General features: G+C 43.5%; 1 protein-coding gene and 1 long non-coding RNA gene across 4 annotated transcripts in view; both read left to right on the top strand.

Moving 5' to 3' along the window:
* LOC137643848 (recQ-mediated genome instability protein 1-like) overlaps positions 1-27,384 on the top strand; it is a 301,889-nt gene that overhangs the window by 213,407 nt on the left and 61,098 nt on the right. The window lies entirely within an intron of this gene.
* Positions 1,211-12,313, top strand: LOC137643847 (uncharacterized). The gene is made up of 3 exons (XR_011045083.1): positions 1,211-1,561; positions 9,683-9,900; positions 12,095-12,313. It is a non-coding gene; the product is annotated as an uncharacterized lncRNA (long non-coding RNA).

The following is a 27,384-nucleotide window of genomic DNA, read 5'->3' on the forward strand; positions in this document are numbered from 1 at the left end:
CTATGGTAAGCAGCTCTTCTAGGATACACCAAAATCAAACCATTGCTCTCTGGTTTTGGGTAGTGCCATAGCCCTCTGTACCATATATCATATTCCAGATGAAACAAGTCCTATAAAACTTGCTCTGTTTATTATATTTTCAATTTTCTTTAAGTTATACTTGTGAGTTGTGACTCTTACTGCACTTTAATTGAATATTGGGCGACAAAATTATTGTCATATATTCATCAGCATGCCAGAAAGGATTTTTATATCATTTTCCCCAACACTATTACACATAGACAGAGATGTGATAATTATAATGTCACTCACTATTTTTCTTCTTGATCTATTGCTCTGAGAAATTTCTGCTAATAATTAACGCGTCTAATTCTAACACCCCCCCCCCCCATAAAGATAATCTACAAAGCCACTTGAAATATATATCTCCATATTAGTGGTATAAGGACGGTGAGACGAGCTATCACCAACAACTGACGGTTCATTCAAACAGGTGAGAGAATATATTACTTAAGGCAATTGAGTAAGTGGAACTTCAGAAGTCAAAATTGCAGTTAATGTTTTCATGTTGACCAGGCTGATATGAGTTTCTCTTCATGGTTTATATATAGTAGATATATTTTAACGTTGTAGACATTTCATATTCTTTATTCATTGCTTTTCATATATCTAATTCCCCATTTCCTTTCCTCGTGGGGCTATTTTTTCCTGGCGGGGCCCTTGATCTTATAGTATCCTTCATGATTTATATATTGCATATCTATTTTAACGTTGTTACTGATCTTAAGACACATATCTTATTCATTGCTTTCCATATATCTATTTCTCCATTTCGTTTCCTCATGGGGCTATTTTTTTTCCCGCTGGGGCCCTTGATGTTATAGTATCCTTCATAGTTTATATATGGCAGATCTATTTTAACGTAGTACTGATCTTAAGATATTTCATATTCGTTTTTAATTTGTTTCGTTTTTCATCGCTTCTCTTATATATATTTCCTCATTTCCTTTCCTCGCTGGGCTATTTTTTTTCCTACTGAAGTTCTTGATCTTATAGTATCCTTTATAGTTTATATATGGCAGATTTATTTTAACGTATTACTGATTTTAAGATATCTAATATTTCTTAGTTGCATTTCATATATTTATTTATTCATTTCATTTCCTCACTCGGCTATATTTTCCTGTTGGAGTTCTGTGGTTTAACTATCCTGCTTTGCCAACTAGAGTTGCAACACAGCTACTACTACTACTATTACTACTTGAGATAATAATAATAATAGTAAATTAGTCTACGCAAAAGTTGTATTTTGTGATTTCTTAAGGAGTTATACGTAGTTTTTTTTTTTTTTTTTTTTTTAAAGGATCATAGCAATACTTGGCACCACAGTCTTTTGGCAGCGGTCAAGTAGCCACCCAAAAGTGACCAAAAACCTTGAAAAAACTATTTTAGGTATCTTAATATCACGTGTTGTATTAAGTGTTAAATACTTTATCATATTGTAATGTATCATTAACTATTGTATTGTTACAATGAATTAGAAAATACGTTTGGACGAGAGGTAAAGAACATCATTTTAATTTGCATGATTTTTTTTCTCTTTTTTTGTGGACTAATTCAGTGTTTATTATATTACTTATTTGATTTTGTTTAGTGTGTTTGTTAATTTTGTTTAGTGTGTTTGTGTGAATTTGTGTGATGTTAGTATTTGTTGTAATATAATGGATTGCAATTGACATTTTTGGGAAACGGTTGTTGATAATTTTTGTATTGGTTTATAAATAGAACTGATAAGATTAAATGGTTATGATGTCACATATACTGTATATGTAAATGAAATTAAATCATGTCATTCACTTTATTTATATAATTAAAGCATATCAAAGGCCATAGGATTTAAATTAAAGGTCAATGTCTCATAGGCACTTTATTATAAGGTTAATTATATACCTTTCAACTTAGAACGGTGATTAAAGAACTATTGAACCAGTTTAATTGTTATTATTATAATTTAGAACGGGAAAAGCATTTCTGATTGAAAAGTGAGGTTTCTATTATCTTACCATAATGTCGTTATAGGTCGTAACTAGAATGAAGGAATTCAAAACTATCGCGGGCTTCAAAAATTTGGGTAAAACCGGAGAATATTGCATGCCATACAAGTCAGTTTACGATCAGAGATATTTGCTTGAAAGACAAATCATTAAAAGCATTACATTGTTTATTGGTCCCTTGGTTAGGTTATGCTGGGGTGTGAAAGAGTCATAGCCTTCAGTCAAGTAGGACCTCGCAACTGATATTGATCCAGAAAATAGACTTATAACTTAAGTGGTGAACATATACTGTATATATTAGTACAAAAACCTTACTGAAAAAAATATAAGATGTTCATGATATATTTATAGGTAATTTGAAGAATTGTGAAGATGATGTTTAGCACAAACTTTTATTTATCAAGTTATAAAAACTCTTGACGGTTAAGTTATTACAACTGAGAAAACTTATTTTTTTTTATATAGTTACGGACGGAAAAAGCTTTTTACTATAGAAAAACTTCTGTTTCCCTCATAAATTCTTCTGTTTCCCTCAAAAATTACACTTATTTTCACTGCAAATATAAACTTAATTATGTAAGAAATAATAATCAATGGGGTTAGCATGGGCAGCTCACTATGTACCACTTGCCATAGATTTCTAAAAAGATATGACTGTTCTTAGACAGTCTAACGGGTTTTCTGTTTATTTGCTGTTAAAATGAAAGTCAAATTCAGTGAAAGTACATTATTTACTCTAGGAGAAACTATTTTTTCTATTCTAAATGTTTTTCTGTCCGTAACTATAATTTTACCAAATTATCATATTTCAAAAATGAAACAAAGAGATATGACTTATGGTAAGGTTCCCACTTAACCTAACCTAAAACTTCCGCCATTTCCTATTGGGTTCTATGTTCCCCTGCGACCTTCTCGAGGTAGACCGTAACCTTGTGTTGGCTTTCCATTTGATATGTGTTTTATAGACTCATCTCTTAGATTCACTCATTGTTATTATAATACAAAAAAGGGGAATTTTATGTTCGAAGACAATATATTTAGAATTTTTATTCTAAATATCTAGGTTATTGTTAGTCCCTGCCTAGAGGATATGGGTTGAAAATACAATACCAGGTACAGTAGTGTGTTTAAAGGTATATACTGTAATTGATTATGTGAGTTCCTGACTCAAATCGAATATTATAACTCTTTAGGTTGGGGTAGGAAGAGGGTGGGTAAAGTTGTATGAAAGATCTGTAAAAATAAATATCCTAGAATTTAACTAATATTAACACCAATTTAAACGTTGATTCAATATCTAACTGATGGTAGTTTGACCTATTGATGGTATAATTAAATTTAAAGTTATTTTTTTAGTTTTGTTCTGGAATGTATTTTGGAGTTTAAGATATGATTTTCTCTAAGTTTTTATCTTTGTTTTAAAAATAAAATTTTCCTGTTTTTTTGTAATTCAGACCTTCATTTCTGTTAGTAATCAATAGTTTGGTAGATAGTGGTCCTAAATGAGGATTTGTGTCATAGTAACAGAAAGAGTGAAATACAGGGCTGCTTCATAAGCTACCCTTGTATAGGGGGTTAAGGCCCTTCCACACGAGGCGCAAATGGACAGCGGTCAGACACTGTTACCAATTTTGTTGTATGGGTGACGATCAAGAGTGCGGACGACATCACAGACGAGGAAACAACGTGCAAACCAGCGAGGTGCCCGTGCCCCGTTGTTGAGCCACTGGATGGCCGCCTGACTATTGTTTGACACAACTCTGACTGTACTCTGCCAGGTGTCTGGCCCAAGTCATATGTTAGCCTGCCTCTGCCTACTGTCTGTCTGCATTGGACTGTTTGATCGGGTAACACTGTTTCGAAGCGAAAGAATTACACAGGCAAATCAGAGTGCCCGCCCTACATTTGCCCCTCGTGTGGAAGGGGTTTTAGATCCAAACCTGACTGGGGCTGTTTATTTTTCATTCCTAGACCTACCTACTTGATTTGGTGACTGTATCACTTCAAAACAAATAAACAATTTATGTATTTGGTATAGGCTTATTTTACCTGAATTAGAATCTGAAGTTTCGTGTTTACCATTGATGTCTAAGTAACAAAATAAAAAAAGCATCATGACCTGACCATATTTGGAATAATTCTCCTGAAATGTTTAGGACTAGATTACAGTACTGTACAGTATTATTATTTTCGCCTCCCTAATTATCAGAGGGACGTCATGGACTAATTAATGACAACTACTATAGACTATTGCAGTTTGCTTTCATAGTTTACTAAAGGTACAACTTGGGAAATAGCAAAATATAGTAGACTAAATAGCCTCATTAGAGTTCCAAATTTTAAGTAGAATTAGTTGTCCCCTTTAGTGTTTTGAGGTGCAGTGACTGACTGCTTATTAAAGGTAAAATATATTTCATATCTGTTATAACCAATCAAAATCTTGGTTCCTTTTCAACTACAGTATTGAGTTTTTTTTAACTTGAATGTCTAAATTTATTGATATAGAAACTAGACTTTTTATTCACATTGGCTGAGCTTGTTGTCTGTCATAAAAGAGGAAATGTTGGTTAGTAATTAGGAAACAATTAAATGTTGATATTAAGTATTAAAACTTTATGGTGATTTATCTTAAGAAATATGAAAGCAAAATAGATTTATTCCTACAGGAATAGAGTACTGTACAAACCATCCTCCTTCAATAGGATTACTGACTTCAGCAAAGCTGGAATGACTATTTAAGCTTTTAACAAGACAGTTAGTAGTAGGTGAAGAGTGGAGGCTAAGTCCCGCCCTTTCACCAGGCAGGGTAACCTTCCCTTTGACTTTGGCTGCCGGACAGTAAAGACGTACTTCTGAACTTCCTCATTTGGCTGTTTTAATTTTTTGCTTTTTCTTGCAGATTGAATAAATGTTCTTGCAAACAATTGTGTTTGAGGGTTATTAGTGGAGGAAGTCAAGGATATGCAGTAATGCCTGCTGCCCAGAAGAGAAGGAGGGAAAAGCCACTGAATCACAGGATAACTGAGAGGATAAAGACTTACAAGACATCGATCCATCCTCTGCAGGGTTTTATGTGAGGAGCATTGCTGTACCAGAACTCAACCCTCCAGGAAGGTGTTTTAGTACAAGGTACAGGAAATCGTCCTCCTTCTAGTAGTGCTAGGTCAGATGCAAGACAGAGTACAAGTACTGTATTGCTGTTCAGGACATTGCCAATTGCTTTTGACCCTCCTGCCCATGCTGTTTCTGATACATTTTGGTGACACCAGCGACAATAGCTACCCCGAAGTGACCTTCCATAGGTGAAGTAGTCTTTGTATTGTTCTTAGCGTTCAGCTGAGCAACAAGACCTTCCCCAACTGATCTCTCCCTTTGTACATGGAGTGACAGTCCATACTGGGAATGTGTCTAGTGGGGAAGGCAATTCTAGTACGTTAAGCATTGCGACCAGTGCTTAGTCTTGTACCAGGCAACCCACGAGCTCTGCTAGTTGGGGGGTTGGCTGCCATCCTCGTTCCCCTCTTCCTGGATCTTTGGATGGCACATTAATGACGAATATGAAGACAACAGCCTTGAGAGAAGGAGAAACTACAGAATAGTATTCTTTCTCCCTATGAGACCACTCTCCAAAAGCCCGTCATCCATGACCATGATCATCCATGTGCATCACACAATCTCCACACATTATGTTCCAGATCGTTACTTGTCTCTAGCGCCCCGATCACCGTTTGAGCGGTCTCTGGGTGACCAGTCAATACATAATCGGTCTTCTACAAGCTTGTCAGACACCACACAATGAGATTCTTAACAATTGGACCCCTATTGCCTATTCTTCAGTGACACCTGGGTCTCAGAACTTCTGATAACTGCTTTGTTCCAGCTTTGCCATTCTAAGATATCAGTGGAAGAGAAATCTATGATCATTCTCATTGCTTGTACTGTACTGGCTACGAGATTTTCTATTCACGAGTGGCGAGGTTGCCTTCTGGTCTTTTCCTTCATGTTTGGTCTTTGCGTGAATGAACCAATTGTGTTTTCTCCTTGCAAGACAAGGACCCCTCATGCTCATTCTCATTCTCCAAGATCGTCCTTTGTCATGGGTTTGGCTATGTGCCTCGATCAGGAACCATACATTTGGCAATGTAGTTGGGACTTATGATTAGGAACCACACGTTCAGGAACCACACAATTGAGAACCTTGCGATCGGGTACCTCACGATTGAAACTTACGTCTCATTCTTTGGGTGATAGTTACTTTCAAGTCGCCATGGAGCTAGTATAGTACTGAGCAGCGGACAAAATATCCATTCCAAACAATAGGAATGTTCTAGCAGACAAGCTCAATCACCAGGGGCACGCAGTAGGACCAGTGGGGCCCCCACATTTGATCCATAACTTCCAGTATCTGCTCTCCAGATCTAGAAAACTTCCAGTAGGCTCCTCTCCATACCAGGGATGTCTACAACATTTGGGAGACTTGTCAATGTAGTACACCAGATATTTTGGGATGCCTTTACCTTTCTGCCTATTTACCTGATTTATAAATTACTCAACAATCTGTGGAGGATATCAATATCAAGATACCCTGATGGATCCCAAGTGCCACTCACAGGTTGGTATCTGGAGTTGTTGATGCTCCTCTTCCAATTTATCGGTAGAACTACCTATCTTTTGTTAGTGGTATCCTAGAAGGGATATTTTTAAGTTCATAGCCTCCCCACTATGGTTTGCAGTTCTCCTCATCTTCCTTCATCGATGGGCCTCCACTTAGTCTCTGCAGTAAAAGGTTGTCACTCAGCACTTGGCCAGATCTCTGACTGAAGAGCAGGGACCCTTCCCCTTTTGGAGGATCAGCCTTGGCTCGGGAGTAGCTTCGAATGGTCTTCCCTCTCCAGGAACTTGAGCCCCTTAGTGATATTGCTCAAGTCTTTAGAGTTTCTTTAAGAGGACCCTGATGAACCCTTACCGGACATTAAATTAGTTCTGACCCCAAGACTACTCATGAGCCTCGGGGCTACGATAGGCGTACTGTATGACTATTTTTATATCACGAGTCATTTTCAAATGGTGAAAGGACTTCCTCTCCTTTCTTTGAGAGTTTGTTCCCCAAGAGCCAGGATGTAACCCAGCACAGCTCCAATTTCAAGTCCTCCATCACTTCTTTACAGTGTTCAGGATGACTCACTCCTCTGTCATGTGAGTACAAGATGATGCCTCTTAGAGAGATGCATCAGAGAGACTTTCCCATGCCAAAATGGTTAGGAATAAGATATCTAAGAACTTTTCTTCATCTAACTCATGCAGACTCGAAAGAGAAGCTTGGCTGATTAGTGACAGAATTTGGAAGGGTGTGTGAGAGAAGGAAGTCGAGAGTTAATGTGGGTAAGAGTAAGGTTATGAAATGTACGAGAAGGGAAGGTGGTGCGAGGTTGAAGATCATGTTGAATGGAGAGTTAATTGAGGAAGTAGATCAGTTTAAGTACTTGGGGTCTGTTATTGCAGCAAATGGTGGAGTGGAAGCAGATGTACATCAGAGAGTGAATAAAGGATGCAGAGTGTTGGGGGCAGTGAAAGGAGTGGTAAAGAATAGAGGGTTAGGCATGAATGTAAAGCGAGTTCTGTATGAGAAAGCGATTGTACCAACTGTGATGTATGGATTGGAGTTGTGGGGAATGAAAGTGATGGAGAGACAGAAATTGAATGTGTTTGAGATGAAGTATCTGAGGAGTATGGCTGGTGTACCCGAGTAGATAGGGTTAGGAAAGAAGTAGTGAGGGTGAGAACAGGTGTAAGAAATGATTTAGCAGCTAGAGTGGATGTGAATGTGTTGAGGTGGTTTAGTCATGTTGAGAGAATGAAAAATGGCTGTCTGCTAAAGAAGATGATGAATACAAGAGTTGATGGGAGAAGTGCAAGAGGAAGGCCAAGGTTTGGGTGGATGGATGGAGTGAAGAAAGCTCTGGGTGATAGGAGGATAGATGTGAGAGAGGCAAGAGAGCATTCTAGAAATAGGAATGAATGGCGAGCGATTGTGATGCAGTTCCTGTAGGGCCTGCTGCTTCCTCCGGTTGCCTTGGATGACCGCGGATGTAGCAGCAGTAGGGGATTCAGCATTATGAAGCTTCATCTGTGGTGGATAACAGGGGAGTGTGGCACCCTAGCAGTACCAGCCGAACTTGGTTGAGTCCCTCGTCATGCTGGGAGAAGCGTAGAGAGGAAAGGTCCCGTATTTTTCTTTTGTTTGATGTCGGCTACCCCCCCCAAAATGGGGGGAAGTACCTTGATATATAGATAGAACTCTTGCACCTTTAGACGTGTTGATCCAACGAGAGTATGGAACGACTGTCCTGGTTCAAGTGCATGAAGTCAGATGTACTGGATCTACCCTAGCATTCAGTAATAACCAGCTAGTGGTGTTAGTCCTGGAGAAAGAAGTCTGCTATGACAAGCAACCTTTGCAGCTCACTACCCATGGGGGTTTAACCATGTGTCCCTGGATAACCTTATCCTTGATCCTGCTGTAGCTATTCAACGAGTCATGTTGCAAACCTAACTCCATCAATGGACGAAAATATTTTGTCTTAGTGGTTGCGACAGCTTTGTAGGAGGAAAAGTAAGAATGTATCACCATTCTCCTTTTCGTTTTCACCTTTTTTTGGGGTGAAACAGTTGTTTCGTTATGTGCTCGACCGGATGCTAGATGCAGGCAGTTGGGTAGCTTCTCTTTATAGACGTTTTCTAAGTTTCATATTGAAGTATCACCCCTATCCTCCCAGACAAGGGATAGGATGGAGGGTATGTATGCAAACCCATTTCTCATAATGACTAAACATTCAGACATATCTGTGCAGATGTACGTTCTTCCACGACTGCTTACCAGTTTCCCATTTCTTATAGTGATTATACATTGTCATATCTGTGCAGATGTACGTTCTTCCACGACTGTCTACCAGTCTCCAGGTAGGGACCCAGCCTGCCACCTGTGACATCTTTAAGCTCAGGTAGTTAGCAGGTTGATAGGATTCATGAATTTCGCTCCCCCACAAAACCAAAGTGCGTTGGTATTTCCTGGGTTAGTAAACCAGTCAGTTTGGTTATAGGAACTAATTTCCTTTTAAGGATGAGTGTCCTATTAAAGGATGAAGGGATTTGTAATTTTTTAGCAACAAATCACAACTTTTTTGTAATAATTTGTATTTTTCCTAACTTTACAAACCTGAGTTCAAGGTACACTGCCAGCCTCAACTACCCTGCAAGTTCAAGGTTAAGGTTATTATCAAGGTTAATCTACTAGTATATTAACTACCTTTTTAAAGTTTAAATGGCCATGCCAGCTTCTCTGAAGTCAGGCTCCTATTAAAAGAATTAGGTTTGTATAGTTAAGAAGAATGCAAATTACTATACCGGAAAAAAATTGTGAAATTTTTATTGTGATTCCCATGTATAAATTTGTAAAATCTTTTCTGAGAGTATGGATGGTAGATGGTGCTCTCTGTATTTAGAACTGTAACTTGCAGGAGGCTGTTACTGTAATATGAATTTATGCATTTCCTTCCTCATAAAGATTTTTAATGGAATATGTGAAATATGATATAGTTAAATGTAATTTGAATATCTTCTATTGAAAGGCTGAAGTACTTCAGGACCACAGTTTATTACATATCTGTTACTACAAAGTTATTCAGAAGTTGAATCTTCTGAATGCTTCGAGAGTAATGGCTGGGATCAGGAAAGTAACCTTAGCTAGAGATCTACAAAGTGTCTTGGATCAGATTCGGCCTACACCCAGATCTGGTCTAGGAGAGGGCATGGACGAATGCTACCCAAATCTGTATATTGGTGGCTTGTAAGTATTTTAATCTCTGTTTATAATGTTTGTTGTGCAAGTATACTAAGAAGGCCCTCGACTTACAAGCATTTGACCTACAAAAACATTCAGAGATATAAACAAGGCCAGCGGAAATCATATACTGTACTGTATCTCATATATTGTATCAAAAGTTCATATACTTTAATAAGATAAAGAAATACTGAAATAAAACAATATTATAGAATTTGATACAGTAAGCAAAATGGCATTTTGCAATAACTTGATATTTATTTCATATAAAACGGGACTTTTTGCAAACGTTTATAGCTGTAAATCGTAGGTATGGGTCAGGTTAGGCCTACCCTAGGCCATAATTTAACAAAATTCAACTTACAAGAAGCTTCTTGGAACCTATTACGCTTGTAAGTTGAGGACCTTCTGTACAGTATGTCTAGATTGGTTATTATATTTTTGTTGTGCCGTAACTTATTTCTTATAAGAATTTTAAAAATAGCAAATGTAGTACATTTAATAGGGCTGCAGTTGCCAGAAAACGTCAAATCAATCAATCAATCAATCAACCAATAGGGATGCAGTATTTTCATAAGAGTTTGCTTATTCATCAAATGTGCAATAACAGCAATTTGATAAGGGAGGAGGAGTAGGTTGTGTTGTTTCACTTATTTAGGTGAATCTTACCTGCTAGTCGTCATGTTTTAACCATCAAAGCCTGTGGTTATATGACTTCTATTAAGAAATTATCTCTCTCTCTCTCTCTCTCTCTCTCTCTCTCTCTCTCTCTCTCTCTCTCTCTCTCTCTCTCTCTCACTTCGTAAAAGTGGGAAGCAGTGCATGCCGATACTTTTCCTAACCCAAACAGGAGGAAGAAGTCGCCAAAGCACAGGATGACTGTTCAAGCAGAGTCTCATGAGACATCAACTGATCCTCTTGCATGGTTTTATGGGAGTACAATGTTAATACTTTATCAAACTCGGGCCCAGGAAGGGATTTCTGCTACTATTTGCAATAGCTACCATCTGTAGGTCTCATACAAGACAGTACTACAGATCAGAACGTTGGCAGCCCTCATTGTCCCTCTCCTACCACAAAACGATCCCATGACGCTCCAGTCACAAAACAATCCCATGACGCTTCAGTGACTCCAGCCACTGTCCTTTGATTCAGCAATTGCAACAACAGCAACAGAGGTCCTATTAAGTCTCATGCACGGGGCACTTTGTTCTCAGACCCAGAATCTCCTACTATGGAAACTGCTTCCAGGATTGGCCAAGCAACTTCCTGTTTGACCTGGAGCTCGACATACCCGAACAAACGGAAGGCAAAGACTTTTCTGGCACTGCAGTCACTTTACCAACGGGCCTTAGGATCCTGAAAGAAAACGAGGGAAGAGAACCTGCTCAAAGTCTTTCAAATGTTTCCTTAGTTCTTTACAGTCAACTTTTCCAGTGGGAAAGTAAACTGGGGACCCATGATCAACTTTCTTATTCAAAAAGAAGACCAAGTACTGTACATCCGGCCCTCAGGAAGAAGACTCCTCAGGCTCACTGAACCTAAATGATATATGCATCTGGATACCCATCCTTCGGTCCATCAGAATTATTTCCTCCTCGTTCTCTTGGCTTTGGTTTTCAGTTTCAAGCCAGAGCTTCAGTCTGTATTGTGCTTTGAGCATTCATGCTTACTTATATGGTTATCATATTGGTGTGACTTTACTAAGATTGAGCAAAAGTTTAAGTATTTTTTTAATAGTTTGCTTTTTTTCATAGTCTTAACAATTGATTGCAGTGTGTTTCAAATACAAAATTAAAATATTGCATTCCCAATGTACAGTTGTGTTTGAAATTGACTACTGTTTTCAACTTTATAGGTAACATTTCATGTAATGTTCATTTAACATATGCAGTTACTAAAATATTGTAAATATTATAGAAAACATACAATACATTGATAGATACTTTACAATTCCATAAATGCAATGGCATATAATTTAGTAGTGTATAGGATTATTTGAAATTCTACACTACCCTGGAATATGTGGCACCTATAAAGGTTGCATAATTTTTAATCTTATAACATAATTTAGGTGATTTTTATATTAATTTTGTATCGGTTTATTTTAAATGGGATGAATTGCTAAGTAACTTGTTCATGTAGCCTGTAAATAATTTCTTTTCATCCTTATCTTCTTTCACCATCTCCTCCTTTCCAGAGTAGCTGCGAGAGACAAGGCATGCCTTCAGAAACATGGAATCACCCATGTTCTCAACACAGCAGAGGGCAACGATGTAACAGCCGTAGGCACAGGTGCAAAGTACTATGAAGGTGTTAATATCAAATATCTAGGCATGAAGCTAGTTGACATGCCCAGTGAAAATGTAGCTCGGTTTTTCACTGTTGGGGCAGATTTCATTGAGGACGCTCTTTCTAGTGGAGGTTAGTTGAGTAGGAAAGGTTAATGTCAATATTTCTTAAAGTTTAGCCTTTACCAAACTTATTACTTTTCAATATTAATCTTACCCGATAATCATGTAGCTGTCAACTCTGTTGCCGACAGAAATCTACGGTCGGGATACGCCAGCGATCGCTATACAGGTGGGGGTGAACACCACAGCGCCATCTGTGGTCAGGTACTCCAGTACTTCTTGTCAACACCACCTCAATTTTTCCTCTGTCGTGCCTCCGGCTAGACCTACATGGATACGCTGTTGATTCTGGAGTTATTGCTCACGATTTGGTGATGTATTTGCTCTAGAGTTTAGCCTTCGCTATTCAGGAAGCTTTATCATTAGCTTAGCAAGTTTTTGGAATTAATTTGATTTAATTTTTTATTTAATTTTGGTGACGAAGAGAGTATGAACTCTCTTTCACTTTTAATGGCCGACCCTTCCCTTAGACGGAAGTGTTGGTGTCGAAGAGAGTATAGACTCTCTTTCTTAATTTTGCTTAACAAAAGTTATAGATTTATTTTTTGGGCTCAAGCCATGTCGTCCTGATGGAAGTTCCTTAAAGGCAGCTTCCTAGGGTATATTACAACTATGGCGATATTCCCAGAGAATTTACCTTAAGGTACCCAGAATTCTAACTCCTGGAGCGAGTATCCCTAAAAAAGACCTTAGGGATATCGTAAATATCAGTGGACGTATTCTTGACACGCCTCATAGCAATCTATACCCCGAATAGAGTTAACACTTCGTAGGGGTCAAATAGCAAGAAAACGAAAACGAGAAAGAAAAGGGGAGAGCCGTTCGTAAGGCCCTCTCTTCTCCCGTTTCGTAAGCGTGCCCTGCGCCGATTCTGGCGCCATCTGCATTCCTTTTTGCGTAGCTTTACAACTCGGTGTTTTTTCCTGTGTTTCTACCAAATCTTGGATTTACTCTCATATTATGCTTTCTCCAACTTCTTCTGCTTCGGATAAGTTGAGTACTATTTCTTTTATGTATAAATGTAGGCTCTTGTTTAAAACTAAAGTATTTAAAGAGTTATCTTTGATACAAGAGCTGTTGCCTGCTGGAGGCGTCTTGGACGCTGTCGCTCGCTAGAATAGGATTTATTGGTTAGCAAGAGCGACGTTCCCAGCCCCCTGCGCTTTAATATTTAGCTGCTTAGCTTTATTAGGAATTCTGTTATGATGCGTTAGTAGTGCGCCTGGCGAAAGTTTTGCCTAGGCTGACCAACACTAGTCTTCGTAGCCTAGTTATTGGTCCTTGTACTTCCTGCATGATAATTAGTCTTCCAAGTGTGATTTTTATTGCTTAAAGCGTTAGGCAACGTTATACATACAGCCCTTTTCGAGTAATTTCCAAGATAGTATTGGAGTGAGTTTCGGTGATTTAGGTAATCGATTCTCTTAGTGCCTAGGCTAGGTTGTCTTAGGTCTTGATAATATTATCTGTTTCCCCGTTTGCTCCCTTCTCTTCGGGGAAGGGGCAAACCCTTTCCCTCTGTTTAAGCCTTAGGCTTAACTCTAGTGGTTTGTTTGAATTAATTTTCAAATATAACTATGCTGGAGTAGTACTGTACCTTCCTGCTCCAACTGAATTGGTTCAGAGGGGCACAGTACAGCAGTGTATTAGTCTGAGTCCGTGTTGGTCTAGCGTGGGGCAGAGTCTCCCTTGCTGCCTGACACGGGCATAGGAGGTTTATCCTCCTTGATTCACCTTGGAAGGTTTCGGTAATTATGATCCCTTCGCTCGGTGACCCCTCAGACTTGTCCTCTTTGCTGTTCCGGGTTCGGGAGATGTTCCCTTTCCGGAATAGCAATTCCTTCCTTGCCTTGGTTTTAGGGAGGCAGCCAGTAGTGCCGGCCTCCCTCCCTGGATCTCTCTGGCTGAGATGAGCTTTCTTAGTTTGGAATGATCCTTAACCAAGGCAAGGTTGGACAGGACCCTCTGTCCTTCCCTTCTATTTTTCCGTTTCCTTTGTGTCAGTCGTCTCACATCCGTACCTAGCATAGGTTGGGGTGGGGAGCTGACGTGGTCCCCTGTCGGCCGGCAGAGAGTGCCGACCGGCAGAGGCCCTATCCTTTGAGTGCTGCCCGGTCCTTCCTTGGTCCTTCAACCGCTGCCGTCTGTAGTTTCAGTAAGCAGTGGTTAGGAAGCTTGACTTAGTGTCTCCCCTTCCTCTCGGCACTCTTTCGGGTGTCGGGCGCGGAGGTACATAGCCTCTTAGCCCGGCACCCATTCTGTTGTCTTCTCTTGTGTTGTCCTTGCCGTCTGCCGGCCTAGTGGCCGGCCGTCGGTAGGGGGGTGTTCGCTAGTTCTCTTGCTGTCGGTCGGCGGTGGTCTTATGCCTTTGCTGGCCGGTCTCCTTGCTCACCTGCCGGCCGCTTTGAGTGGCGGCCGGCAGCCGGGCGCTACCTGGGGTGGATGCCAGCCGGCAGGGTTTACTCACCGCTGCCGGGCCGGCCTGCTACATCACTCGGTTGGCCGGCTACTAAGAGTGATGGCCGGCAGCTGGGTGCCAACCGGGTAGCTATGGACCGGCAACCACTACCGACCGGTTCAGGCATAGGAACTGGAGTTCTCCCCTGTCTGGGTGATCCTAAGTTGCATACTTGAGACCTACCTTTGGAAAAAGGGGTGGGGGTGCTGACCGGCAAGAGCCGGCCGGCACACCACCCTCATGTACTGTATCAGTTCTTCCCTGTTTAGTGTCTTCTACCAAGGGAGAACATGATATAGTAGGTTACAACACTGTCTTTTCTAACTTACTTGTGTTGCCTTGTGCAGTCACTTGGTGTTGCCTTACAGGGATGAAAAGAGAACTCTTTTCATCTTTAGCCAGAATGGTAAAATCTTACCTTAGGTGTGAGCTACACCTAATTTCCCTCGGGAAATATGATCTTTGGTTATTCTAGCAAAGACTAACCATTTGATTTTAATGGCTGGTGGGCTTCCACAGGTGATTGTGGGGGATTCACAAGTATGTGTCTTTTCCTTATTCTTTGTGGTCTTGCACGACCCGTTGTTGTTGGCCTTACAGATAAGAAAGTGAGTTCTTTCTTGTCTACTATCCGGTATTTTAAAATCATTCCTTAGGGGGGGCTACACCTTCTTCCTTTGGAAATTTTCCATTGGTTAATCTGGCATAGATTAACTATACGATTTTATGATTTGGAAGGCTACAACAATTGGGTGTGCGGGAAATACAAGGATGTGTCTTTCCGTTTTGTTATGCTACTGTGCATATCCAGTGATACGTAGTTCACTTGATACTCATGGAAATTTTTTCTCTTTACAGGAGGACCATCCGTAGTGCGGATGTATTTCTGCAACGTCCGCAGTAGGGCTTCTGCGGACATGGTTCTGAAGGAGGCGTGTGGCATGCGCTGTCTCCACGGATGTTCTCCGGTATTGGGTTCCCCAGGTATGTTTCATATGCACTAACCTATCTATTGAGGTTTTTTCTTTTCGCTTCGCTCAAAATCCGTTTTCGTCTCCCCTACAACGGTGGATTCAAGGGATATAGCTAGGGAGAAGCTTCGTACCTGGGTGAGGGGCTTTCAGAAGATTACCTCTGGACCTTATCTTCCAAATGAGAAGATGAGGGCTTTCTTTTCCTAGGGCATCAACTGTTACAGTGATTCCCCAACCTCAAGAGGAGGTCCCCTTAATTCAGATCCCGTGGATGCTGAAGTCACGGTCGCCTTGCTTAGCATCCAGTTGGACGACAGGATGCCAGACGTGTCCGAACGTCTGGAGGAAGACCTCCTGGCAGAAGGCCAGGATGAAGTTCGAGCTCCGGACAAGGTAGCGGAAGAGGCCGAGAGAGGTCGGCTGCTCCGGTTCAGGTCCTTGAACCTGCTCCCTCAACATCATCTGCTCTCGCAGTAGAGCAGGCCCTTCCTCCATTGTTGGCTTGATCCAACAAAGGCAGAGGGAGAAGAATGGGAAGGCAGCTGCATTGTAACTGCAGGGGCACATCCGGACTGCTAGGTCCGGTGGAAGGAGGTACCAGCTTCAAAGGAAGAGACAGAGCCGAAGGAGGTCGTAGTGATAGACCATGCTAGGCTCATGCCTTGCTTTCTTCTTCGATGAAAGAGAGGGGCTTCATGAACTCAAAGGTAGCTGTATTTGAGTAAGAGGCTCCCTTCCTTTGTGTCCTCTCCTGCCACAGCCTTCCCCCTTTTTTCGCTGAAAGGGTTTGCGGCGGTTTTGAAAACAGTCGAGGCTGGCAAGCCTTTCCCCTCCCTGGTGGAGTGTAAACCCTTGTTGCTGGCCTTTAGAAAGGAAGATTTAGTAAGCAAAACAAGGACTGGAAGGACGTCCATCTTACCTTCTCAGTCCAGATGTGGGAGGCGGATTTTGCCGGATGCCGGTTCGGCGAGATCCTCTCTAAGCTGTCTGGCTTTCTTTTGCGGAGAGAACTCTAGACAAAAGAAAGACTGGCTGCCTCTTTGTCTCTTCAGTCCACGTTTGAGACGATGACAAGTGATCCCAAGGTCCATGAAACGTTCATGGTTGTGATCAAGACTCATCTGGCCACTGTGACGAAGGATCTCTACAGCTCCGTCAGGGCGAAGAGAACCTGTAGGGAATTCGTGTTCGCCCGGGCTACGATGAGGCACGAGCCAAGGAAACTAATCTCCTCCAACAGTTGGGACAAAGACCTTTTCCCTAGTGAGTCGGTCAAAAAGGTTGATAGGGCCGCCACGGACGATAGAAATCTTCTCCAGGAGTGGGGCCTGTCTACCAAGAGAAATTCTTCCCCGGATGGGGTCCCCAACCTTGGAGGAAGACTAAAAGGATTAGGATACTTTCTCGGCCAGCTAAGCCAAGTAGACATCAGCAGCAACGGCATTTGCTGATGCCCTCAGTGCCCCAGATGGTGGCAAAAACCCCGACCACACTTCAGTGGGTTCCCCAATTCGTGTCGACACAGTCTCCGGCATTCAACCCATCGTTCGAAGGTCAGTCAACTGCCTGTCGAACAAGCCTAGAGGAGCAGCCAGAATTTCGTCTAGGCGCCCCTCAAGGAGAAGGGGTTTCATGGGTGGTCGAGGTCAGAGAGGCAAGACCTCAGGACAACAGTCCGAGCGAGATGATATTGGTAGAAGGGAGTCTCCAACGCTTTTGGGATCGGTGGACCTTCGATCCCTGGGTCCACAGCCTACTCAAGAAGGGACTGGGCTGGAGCTGGTACAGCACTCCATCCCCATACCTTCGGCGTTTTTCCGATACTCCACCCCCGTTCTGGAGGAGTTCATTCATGAACTGTTAGAGGAAAAGTGATCCGAAGGGTAAAGTCCATCTAATTCCAAGGGAGGCTGTTTTGTGTTCCCAAGAAAGACTCGGAAAACTCGGAGTCATTCTGGACTTGTCGCCACTTAACAGGTTCATAGCGAACTACAGGTTCAAGATGCTAACAATACAACACATAAGGACCTTACTGCCCAAGAGGGCATTTACCGCCTCCATAGTTTTGTCAGACGCCTATCGGCACGTTCCAATCTATTGTCGATTCCCCTCCTACCTAAGGTTAAGGCTACAACGAAGACTATACATCTTCAAAGCCATGCCTCTCGGGCTTAAAATAGCCCCAAGGATTTTCACGATGCTTGCGAACGTAGTTCTCAGTCAATTACGCCTAAAGGGAATTCAGGTGGTAGCCTACCTGGATTTTGGCTGGGGTGGGCAGCACCCAGGACAGAATGCTTGCAAGCTTCCCTGTATGTGATCCATTTCCTAGATTATCTAGGCTTCAAGATCAACAGGAAAAGTCTCAACTTCCTCCATCTCTAAGTTCCGGTGGGTGTGAATCCACTGGGACCTAATGTCACACCGTTTTCTCCGTCATGGCGGAGAAAAGAAAGGAGATAGCTGGTTCTGTCAAGAGACTTCGAGATTCCGTATGGATATCAGATGCGAACTGGAGAGTGTACTGGGGTCTCTCCAGTTTACTTCGGTGACAGACCCGGTGCTAAGAGCACAGCTAAAGGATGCAACCGGAGATTGGAGTAGTTATGCATCAGATGCGCGAAGAGATCTGAGAAGACCAGTTCCGCTTCGTCGAAATACTCTTCTCAGGCCTTGGTCCCAAACCAGACTCCTTAGGAAGTCGGTTCTTCTTCATCCACCTCCCCCGTCGGTGACGAGTCACTCTGACGCCTCGAAGGAGGGATAGGGAGTTCACTCTCATCAGAAAAAGGCCCAAAGGTCTTGGTCCAGTCTATTCAAGACCCCTCACAGTCATTTTCGAGAGACTATGACAGTCCTTCTTTCCTTAAAGAAAGTCTCCCCGCATCGCTCGATCCACATTAGGTTGGAGCTGGACAGCGGGGGAGTTGTGAGATGCTTGAATCGACAAGGATCAAGGTCGCCACCTCTCAACCAGGTGATGTTGGCCATCTTCCGATTTGGGGGAAGAAGAAATGGTACCTGTCAGCAGTTCACCTTTAAGGAGTCCGCAATGTGACAGCGGACGCTCTATCCAGGTTCACACCGATAGAGTCGGAATGGTCCCTAGACGCAGGACCATTCTCCTTCATTCTGAGTCAAGTCCCAGAACTGCGGCTAGACCTCTTTGCGACGAAAGACAACAAGAAGTTGCCCCTGTATGTGTCCCCGTACGAGGACCCCTTGGCGGAAGCAGTGGACGCGATGTCCCTCGACTGGAGCAGATGGTTCAGGATTTATCTGTTCCCTCCTTACAACCTTCTGTTGAGGGTCCTCAACAAACTGAGATCATTTAAGGGAGTAGCGGCAGTAGCGGCCCACAAATGACCGAACAGTGTGGGGTTCCCTCTGGCATTGGAACTACGATTGGAGTTTCGACCGCTACCAGATCCAGTTCTGACCCAGTGAGTCCAGAAGTCAATTGTCTGCGCTTCATCACAGAAAACCCGGACCCAGCAGCTCATGATTTCTTTCCTTAACAGGTGAGAAAGTGTTTCGGGATTTCGAAAGCCAGCATGGACTTCCTAGAGGATTATAAGTGCAAACCTTTAATAATTCAATATGAGTCATCTTGGAGAGAATGGGTAGCCCTTGTCAGACGAAGATTCCGCAGGAGATCACGACGGACTTCTGCTTGTCTTTCTTCATCCATCTCCTTGGTTATGGATCGGTAACTAACACGATTTTATCATGTAGGCCTGCTTTCACAAGACCCATTCTATATGCCTTCCAGGTCGACCTCGCTAACGAGATCTTTTATAAAAGTTCCGAAAGCCTGCGCTAGGCTCAGACCTTTAGCACCTCCAAAGCCCAATTCATGGTCTTTAGAAAAGTTCTTCATGTTGCTTCACTGTTGAACAATAAGGAGTGTGCGTTAAAGGATTTGACCCATAAGTTATCCTCCTTTTTGCACTCGCGTCCGGGGCCAGGGTTAGTGAGATCATACCCCTCTCGAGAGAGGAAGGTCGTGTTCAGTTCCTGGATGGGTGAACTGAACCTATTTCCGGATCCTACGTTTCTCACCAAGAACGAGTTACCCACCATCAGGTGGGGTCCCTGAAGAATCTGCCCTCTGAAAGAAGATGCATCTCTATGTCCAGTAGAATGCCTAAAGGTCTATCTTCGTAGAACTTCAGACTTCAAGGATGGCCATCTGGCCAGGGGAGAAACGTCAGGATCAAAATCTATTACTGAAATAACTCAGGGCGAAAATCACATATCTTATTCGCAGAGCGGATCCTGACTGTTCACCCACAGGTCATGATCCGAGGAAAGTTGCTTCATCCTTAAACTTCTTTAGTTGTAGGGATTTTGGACATCTTCGTTCGTACACTGGCTGGAAGTCTTCCAGTGTTCTTTCGTCACTATGCGAAGCAAGTGCAGCAACTAAGAGGTTCTGTGGTGGCAGTGGGTTGCGTCGTTAACCCTGCTGTTTAACTCTGCGAGGAACAGTAGCTTAATTGGGACAATTAATTCCAGGGTGAGTATGTAGTCACATGTTGTACTACAAACTATGTGAGGGTACTGGGTGACCCACGTTGACTGTTCCACTTTCAAAGGTGAACCCAGCATAAGTGCAAACATGCGTGCCGAGCGTTTCTAACGCTAATGTGACTGATTAGTAAAACAGACTTTTGACTTGATACTTTGGTATCTTAAAAGTGGCTCCAATGTTTTTTTTCTTTCAGACAAACAAGTTGCTGTTTACTATCATACTTATGCTTAAAGTTTTAGTTATCCTCCTCTTATATATAGATATATATATATATATATATATATGAGTGTGGTTAACCTGTTTGTTTATTGTCTGTCAATAAACTGGTTCTTGAGAACCTTGCGTCTCCTTCACCTGTGAGCATTCATTCTATGTATATTTACCCGGGGATAATTCTAATAGAATGTTCCCTTATGCAAGCTAATATTGCATTGGTTTATGCTTCCCCTTAGCTGGAGGACTCCATCCCATAAAGGGTTGGTGGCGGATTTACGAGTTTCCTCCTAAGCGGATATGAACCTTTGTCCAATACGTGTTTTGAGCGGAGGACTGGTCGATATTTCATATTGACACAGTGATTCTTTTCGAACTTCGCTTTACCCAGTATGGGGTGAGACCACTATACTCGCTTGCCTGGGGTTCATACTTAGATATATGTACTCTTCGAGACTTTCCCAGAGTCTAGTAAGACTCTTCCCTGTTGGGGGCAGGAAGCTCTATCATGGTTTATGATTAGTTGAAAAGATGTATGACGGTAACATCTTAGGTCTCTAGGTCGCGTCGACTGGGGGAAATACTTCTGAGGAGTACGGCACATTTTGAGAATCCACAGATACAGTAATGCTCTGGTATACTTCCATCAGGACGACACGGCTTGAGCCCAAAAAACGGATTTTGAGCGAAGCGAAAAATCTATTTTTGGGTAAGATGGCCATGTCGTCCTGATGGACCCGCCCTTCCCTTTCTATGAAAGGGCCGTAGGACCCCTCCCTACATACAGTATCTGTAGCACCTCGTGTTTCGCTACAAGGAATGCAGATGGCGCCAGAATCGGCGCAGGGCACGCTTACGAAACGGGAGAAGAGAGGGCCTTACGAACGGCTCTCCCCTTTTCTTTCTCGTTTTCGTTTTCTTGCTATTTGACCCCTACGAAGTGTTAACTCTATTCGGGGTATAGATTGCTATGAGGCGTGTCAAGAATACGTCCACTGATATTTACGATATCCCTAAGGTCTTTTTTAGGGATACTCGCTCCAGGAGTTAGAATTCTGGGTACCTTAAGGTAAATTCTCTGGGAATATCGCCGTAGTTGTAATATACCCTAGGAAGCTGCCTTTAAGGAACTTCCATCAGGACGACATGGCCATCTTACCCAAAAATAGATTTTTCGCTTCGCTCAAAATCCGTTTTATATCTCTCCGCCTTTTATAGGCCTCTTCGATTAACTTCCTTTTATTATAAACTTATTAAAATTAATTTTTATATTTGTTTATATTCGACCTTTCCTAATAGTAGGCGGTCTTTTCTTGGAACCGAAGTTAATTAACATTGAGCCCGTCATTTCGTTTTTACCTGTTAACATATTATGCTATTTTAATGTTTTTGAAAGAATTTCTTTGATAGTCTCGTACTGTTTTCAAAGTTGAACTAACGTTTTGTTTTGTCTCTGCAGTTGTTGACGTTCAGAACGTTCAACTTGCGCTCTATCGTTAAGATAGAGAGAGAGTATTCACGGTGTCACGTTGCAGTAAGAGTAGAACGATTCTATCGTTTTGTTCATTCTTTCTTAGCTTAAATGGTTTTAATTCTAATAAAGGAACTTTTTATTTGAGAAATCTTTCAGTTTTTTTCCTTTAACAATAATATGTTTTAACGATATATATAATTGGGCTCATCTCTCAGGTTCTAAGTCAAGAGAGAGAGAGAGAGAGAGAGATAGAGACGGAGGGAGAGAGAGGAGGATAAACGTTTCGTTCAAGCGGGTAACGTTGTTATCGTTTTTGCTCTTCTCCCTAGTCTCTTTAGGGGAAGAAGGTAAACGTTTCTAGAGTTTTATTCTTGTTCTCAGGCTTTATGCGGTGAGAGATTTTAAACGTAGTTTATTTGATCTAGTGTTTAGTCTCTTTTCCAGCCACTGAATTATTTATCTTTCATTATGTTTTTCTGTTACATTGTAATACTGTTTTCGCAATTACTAACTTTTAATGAAGGATAGAATTGCGTGTTTCAGGTACAAACCACTTAAAGTTTCGAGTTCAGTGAAATAAGTGCAAACAGAAAATCAAAAGTGATAAAGTGATAAGCGCAAAGTGTTACAGTGTTGCGTTCGAGGGTTCGTCTGTTCGTGCCAGTTGTTCGCCTAGTCTGGGACCTCTTACAAGCTCCCAAGCAGGGGAGAAGTAACGTCGAAGGACTTATGGGTTCATCAGGCCTTGATCGACGAACAGACGTTTCCCTCCGTGGTTTCGGGTGTAACCAACTCACGTAGCCGACGTGATCACCCCACCCACACAAAGACGAGAGAGCCCTTTTATTCCTCGTCTGCGGAAGAGGTTTCTCACAGAAACCATGGACCAAATCTTGCAGCTTTTAAGTGCAAGTCGGTCCAACTCCTAGGTGGTGCCATTAGCACTGGGTCAGTTCGGACTTGCTGCAGTACGACAACTGCACACCTCCCAGAGAGGCAAGGTGGTATCGCAACAGGCAGTAACTCCGTCTGTTGCCGCACCAGCTGTTTTAGACCCTCAGTCTCAACGGACAGTAGCTCCGTTTGTTGTTGTCTTTCTTAAACTCTAGTGGTCTATGCTGCAGACAATGCAGTCTCAGCTTGCGGTGTTGATGCAGGAGTTTCAGGCAGAGAAGGTTAGCACACCTCCTCCTGCGAGCGCTCCTCCACCTCTGCGCAGTCCACCCTGCCAGACGTATGATGTTGAGGCTCCTCCTGCCTCCATGCGTGAGCTGCCGCATTGGGAGTTGCCAGGTACCAGCGCTATGCAGCAACCTCCACTTTCCTTGAGGCAGGAGCCTCATGCTATGCGGCAACCGCCTCAATTCTTGAGGCAAGAGCCTCAACTCTTGAGGCAAGAACCTCAACTCTTGAGGCAAGAGCCTCAACTCTTGAGGCAAGAACCTCAACTCTTGAGGCAAGAGCCTCAACTCTTGAGGCAAGAACCTCAACTCTTGAGGCAAGAGCCTCAACTCTTGAGGCAAGAACCTCAACTCTTGAGGCAAGAACCTCAACTCTTGAGGCAAGAACCTCAACTCTTGAGGCAAGAGCCTCAACTCTTGAGGCAAGAACCTCAACTCTTGAGGCAAGAGCCTCAACTCTTGAGGCAAGAACCTCAACTCTTGAGGCAAGAACCTCAACTCTTGAGGCAAGAGCCTCAACTCTTGAGGCAAGAACCTCAACTCTTGAGGCAAGAACCTCAACTCTTGAGGCAAGAGCCTCAACTCTTGAGGCAAGAGCCTCTCTCTGCGCAGCCACCTCCTCAACCCTTGAGGCAGACGCAACTCTTGAGGCAGGAACCTCATGCTATGAGGCAGCCGCCTCAACGCATGCAGCAACCGCATTCTTCACAGCATGAGCCTCTCTCTGCGCAGCTACCTCCTCAACCCTTGAGGCAGACGCAACTCTTGAGGCAGGAACCTCACAGGAGCCTCATGCTATGCGGCATCCTCCTCAAACCATGAGGCAGGAGCCTCATGCTATGCGGCATCCTCCTCAACCCATGAGGCAGGAGCCTCATGCTATGCGGCAACCTCCTCTACCCATGAGGCAGCCTCATGCTATGCGGCATCCTCCTCAACCCATGAGGCAGGAGCCTCATGCTATGCGGCATCCTCCTCAACCCATGAGGCAGGAGTCTCATGCTATGAGGAGCCTCATGCTATGCGGCATCCTCCTCAAACCATGAGGCAGGAGCCTCATGCTATGCGGCAACCGCCTCAACCCATGAGGCAGGAGCCTCATACTATGCGGCATCCTCCTCAACGCATGCGGCATGAGCCTCATCCCTTGCAGCATGAGCCTCATCCCATGCAGCATGAGCCTCATACCATGCAGCATGAGCCTCATCCCATGCAGCATGAGCCTCATCCCATGCAGCATAAGCCGCACGCCATGCAACATGCTCTGCTTACCTTACAGCATGCTCTACATACAGCATGCTCTGCATACAGCATGCTCTGCATACCTTACCGCATGGTCCTCAGTCACACATCTTTGGTTGTTGCCAACTCACTAGACTGTCATGCAGTTTCATAACGTTGCCTTCTAGTCTGCTGCTTTTGCACCAGTGAAACCCTCACTGAGAGAACTTAGCTTTTCTCGGATATGGTTCCTGTAGATGAGAAAGTGCTATTCTCCCTCCTTCTGATATTCCCTGGAGGACTCTGTCATTTGGAGAGGAGCCTTTAGCTGCTTAGCCTCCTATGGACTTTTATTTAAGCATAACATGCTTCCAGGGAGGGTAATGGTTCCACTTCAGTCGCTAACCCCGTCTGTTACCACACCTGCTCCCATAGACCTTGAGCTTTGTTGCAAGGACATGCAGTCCAAGCTTAGTCCTTGTTAGAGGATTTTTTGTTTACGGAGTCAGTGTGTCACTGGGAAGACGTTCAACAACCAGCAGAAGTGACTTGTTGTGACGCAGTGCGGCAACCTCAGCAACCCGATAAGGAGTTGTCTGTACGACCCAGGACAGTCTAGACAGCTTCGGGTTGTCGCTGTACCTTCCTCGCTTCCCCATGGTTGACAGTTCACAGACTGTGCAGCAGTACCATGATCTTGTGTCCGGCTCCGTCAGACGACTAGCTTTTAAGAGCTCCCACAAGTCGTCGCTGTCTGGAGATTCTCAGATGGACTATGGATCTGACCAAGGAACTGGGCCTCCTGGTCAATTTTGAGGAGTCCCAGCTCGTCCCATCCCAGACCATTGTCTACCTGGGTATGGATCTTCAGAGTCGAGCTTTTCGGGCTTTTCCGTCGGCCCCAAGGATCTACTAAGCCCTAGATTGCATCCAGAGCATGCTGAGAAGGAACCAATGCTCAGTCAGGTAGTGGATGAGTCTAACAGGGACACTTTCATCGCTGGCCCTGTTCATCGAGTTAGGGAGACGCCACCTCCGCCCCCTTCAGTATCATCTAGCGGCTCACTGGATTAAAGGACATGACGCTAGAGACGATCTCAGTTCCTGTTTCCGAAGAGAGGAGGTCTACTCTCACGTGGTGAAAGAACAGCTTTCTTCTCAAGGAAGTCTACCCTTTGGCTGTTCAGAAACCCGACCGCCGTCTCTTCTCTGACGCATCAGACACGGGCTGGGGTGCGACTTTGGACGGACAGGAATGCTCGGGAGACATGGAATCAGGAGCTAAGGACACTTCACATCTATTGCAAGGAGCTGTTGGCGGTTCATCTGGCCTTGATAAACTTCAAGTCCCTCCAGCTTAACAAGGTGGTGGAGGTGGACTCTAACAACACCACAGCCTTGGCTTACATCTCAAAGCAGGGAGGGACTCATTCGTGGAAGTTGTTCTAGATCGCAAGGGACCTCCTCATCTGGTTAAAAGATCGAAAGCTCACGCTGGTAACGAGGTTCATTCAGGGCGATATGAATGTCATGGCAGATCGCCTTAGCCGGAAGGGTTAGGTCATCCCCACAGAGTGGACCCTTCACAAGAATGTTTGCAGCAGACTTTGGGCCCTGTGGGGTCAGCCAACCATAGATCTGTTCGCTACCTCGATAACCTAGAGACTCCCGTTGTATTGTTCTCCGATTCCAGACCCAGCAGCAGTTCACGTGGATGCTTTTCTGCTGGATTGGTCCCATCTCGACCTGTATGCATTCCCGCCGTTCAAGATTGTCAACAGGGTACTTCAGAAGTTCGCCTCTCGCAAAGGGACACGGCTGACGTTTGGTTGGCTCCGCTCTGGCCCGCGAGAGAATGGTTCATAGAGGTACTGCAATGGCTGGTCGACATTCCCAGGACTCTTCCTCTAGGAGTGGACCTTCTACGTCTACCTCACGTAAAGAAGGTACTGTACATCCAAACCTCCACGCTCTTCGTCTGACTGCCTTCAGACTTTCGAAAGACTCTCAAGAGCTAGGGGCTTTTCGAAGGAGGCAGCAGAGCGATTGCCAGAGCAAGGAGGACATCCACTCTCAGAGTCTATCAGTCTAAAGGGGAAGTCTTCCGAAGCTGGTACAAGGCCAATGCAGTTTCCTCATCCAGTACCACTGTAACCCAGATTGCTGACTTCCTGTTACATCTAAGGAACGTAAGATCCCTTTCAGCTCCTACGATTAAGGGTTACAGAAGTATGTTGGCAGCGGTTTTTCCGCCACAGAGGCTTGGATCTTTCCACCAACAAAGATCTACAGGACCTCCTTAGGTCTTTTGAGACCTCAAGGAACGTCGGTTGTCCACTCCAGGCTGGAATCTAGACGTGGTCCTAAGGTTCCTTATGTCATCAAGATTTGAACCTCTTCAATCAGCCTCTTTTAAGGACCTCACATTAAAAACTCTTTTCCTCGTGTGCTTGACAACAGCTAAAAGAGTAAGTGAGATCCACGCCTTCAGCAGGAACATAGTTTTCACATCTGAAACGGCTACATGTTCCTTGCAGCTCGGTTTTTTGCTAAAACGAGCTTCCTTCACGTCCTTGGCCTAAGTCGTTCGAGATCCCAAGCCTATCCAACTTGGTGGGGGACGAACTGGGAGAGAGTACTTTGCCCAGTTAGAGCTCTTAGGTACTATCTAAAAAGGTCATAACCTTTACGAGGACAATCAGAAGCCTTATGGTGTGCTATCAAGAAGCCTTCTCTTCCAAGGTCTAAGAACTCAGTTTCTTACCTATTCAGGCTCCTGATTAGGGAAGCACATTCTCATCTGAAGGAAGAAGACCTTGCTTTGCTGAAGGTAAGGACACATGAAGTGAGAGCTGTGGCTACTTCAGTGGCCCTCAAACAGAACCGTTCTCTGCAGAGTGTTATGGATGCAACCTATTGGAGAAGCAAGTCAGTGTTCGCATCATTCTATCTCAAAGATGTCCAGTCTCTTTACGAGAACTGCTACACCCTGGGACCATTCGTAGCAACGAATGCAGTAGT

Source organism: Palaemon carinicauda, chromosome 7 (assembly GCF_036898095.1).
Source record: "Palaemon carinicauda isolate YSFRI2023 chromosome 7, ASM3689809v2, whole genome shotgun sequence".
NCBI classification, from domain to species: domain Eukaryota; kingdom Metazoa; phylum Arthropoda; class Malacostraca; order Decapoda; family Palaemonidae; genus Palaemon; species Palaemon carinicauda.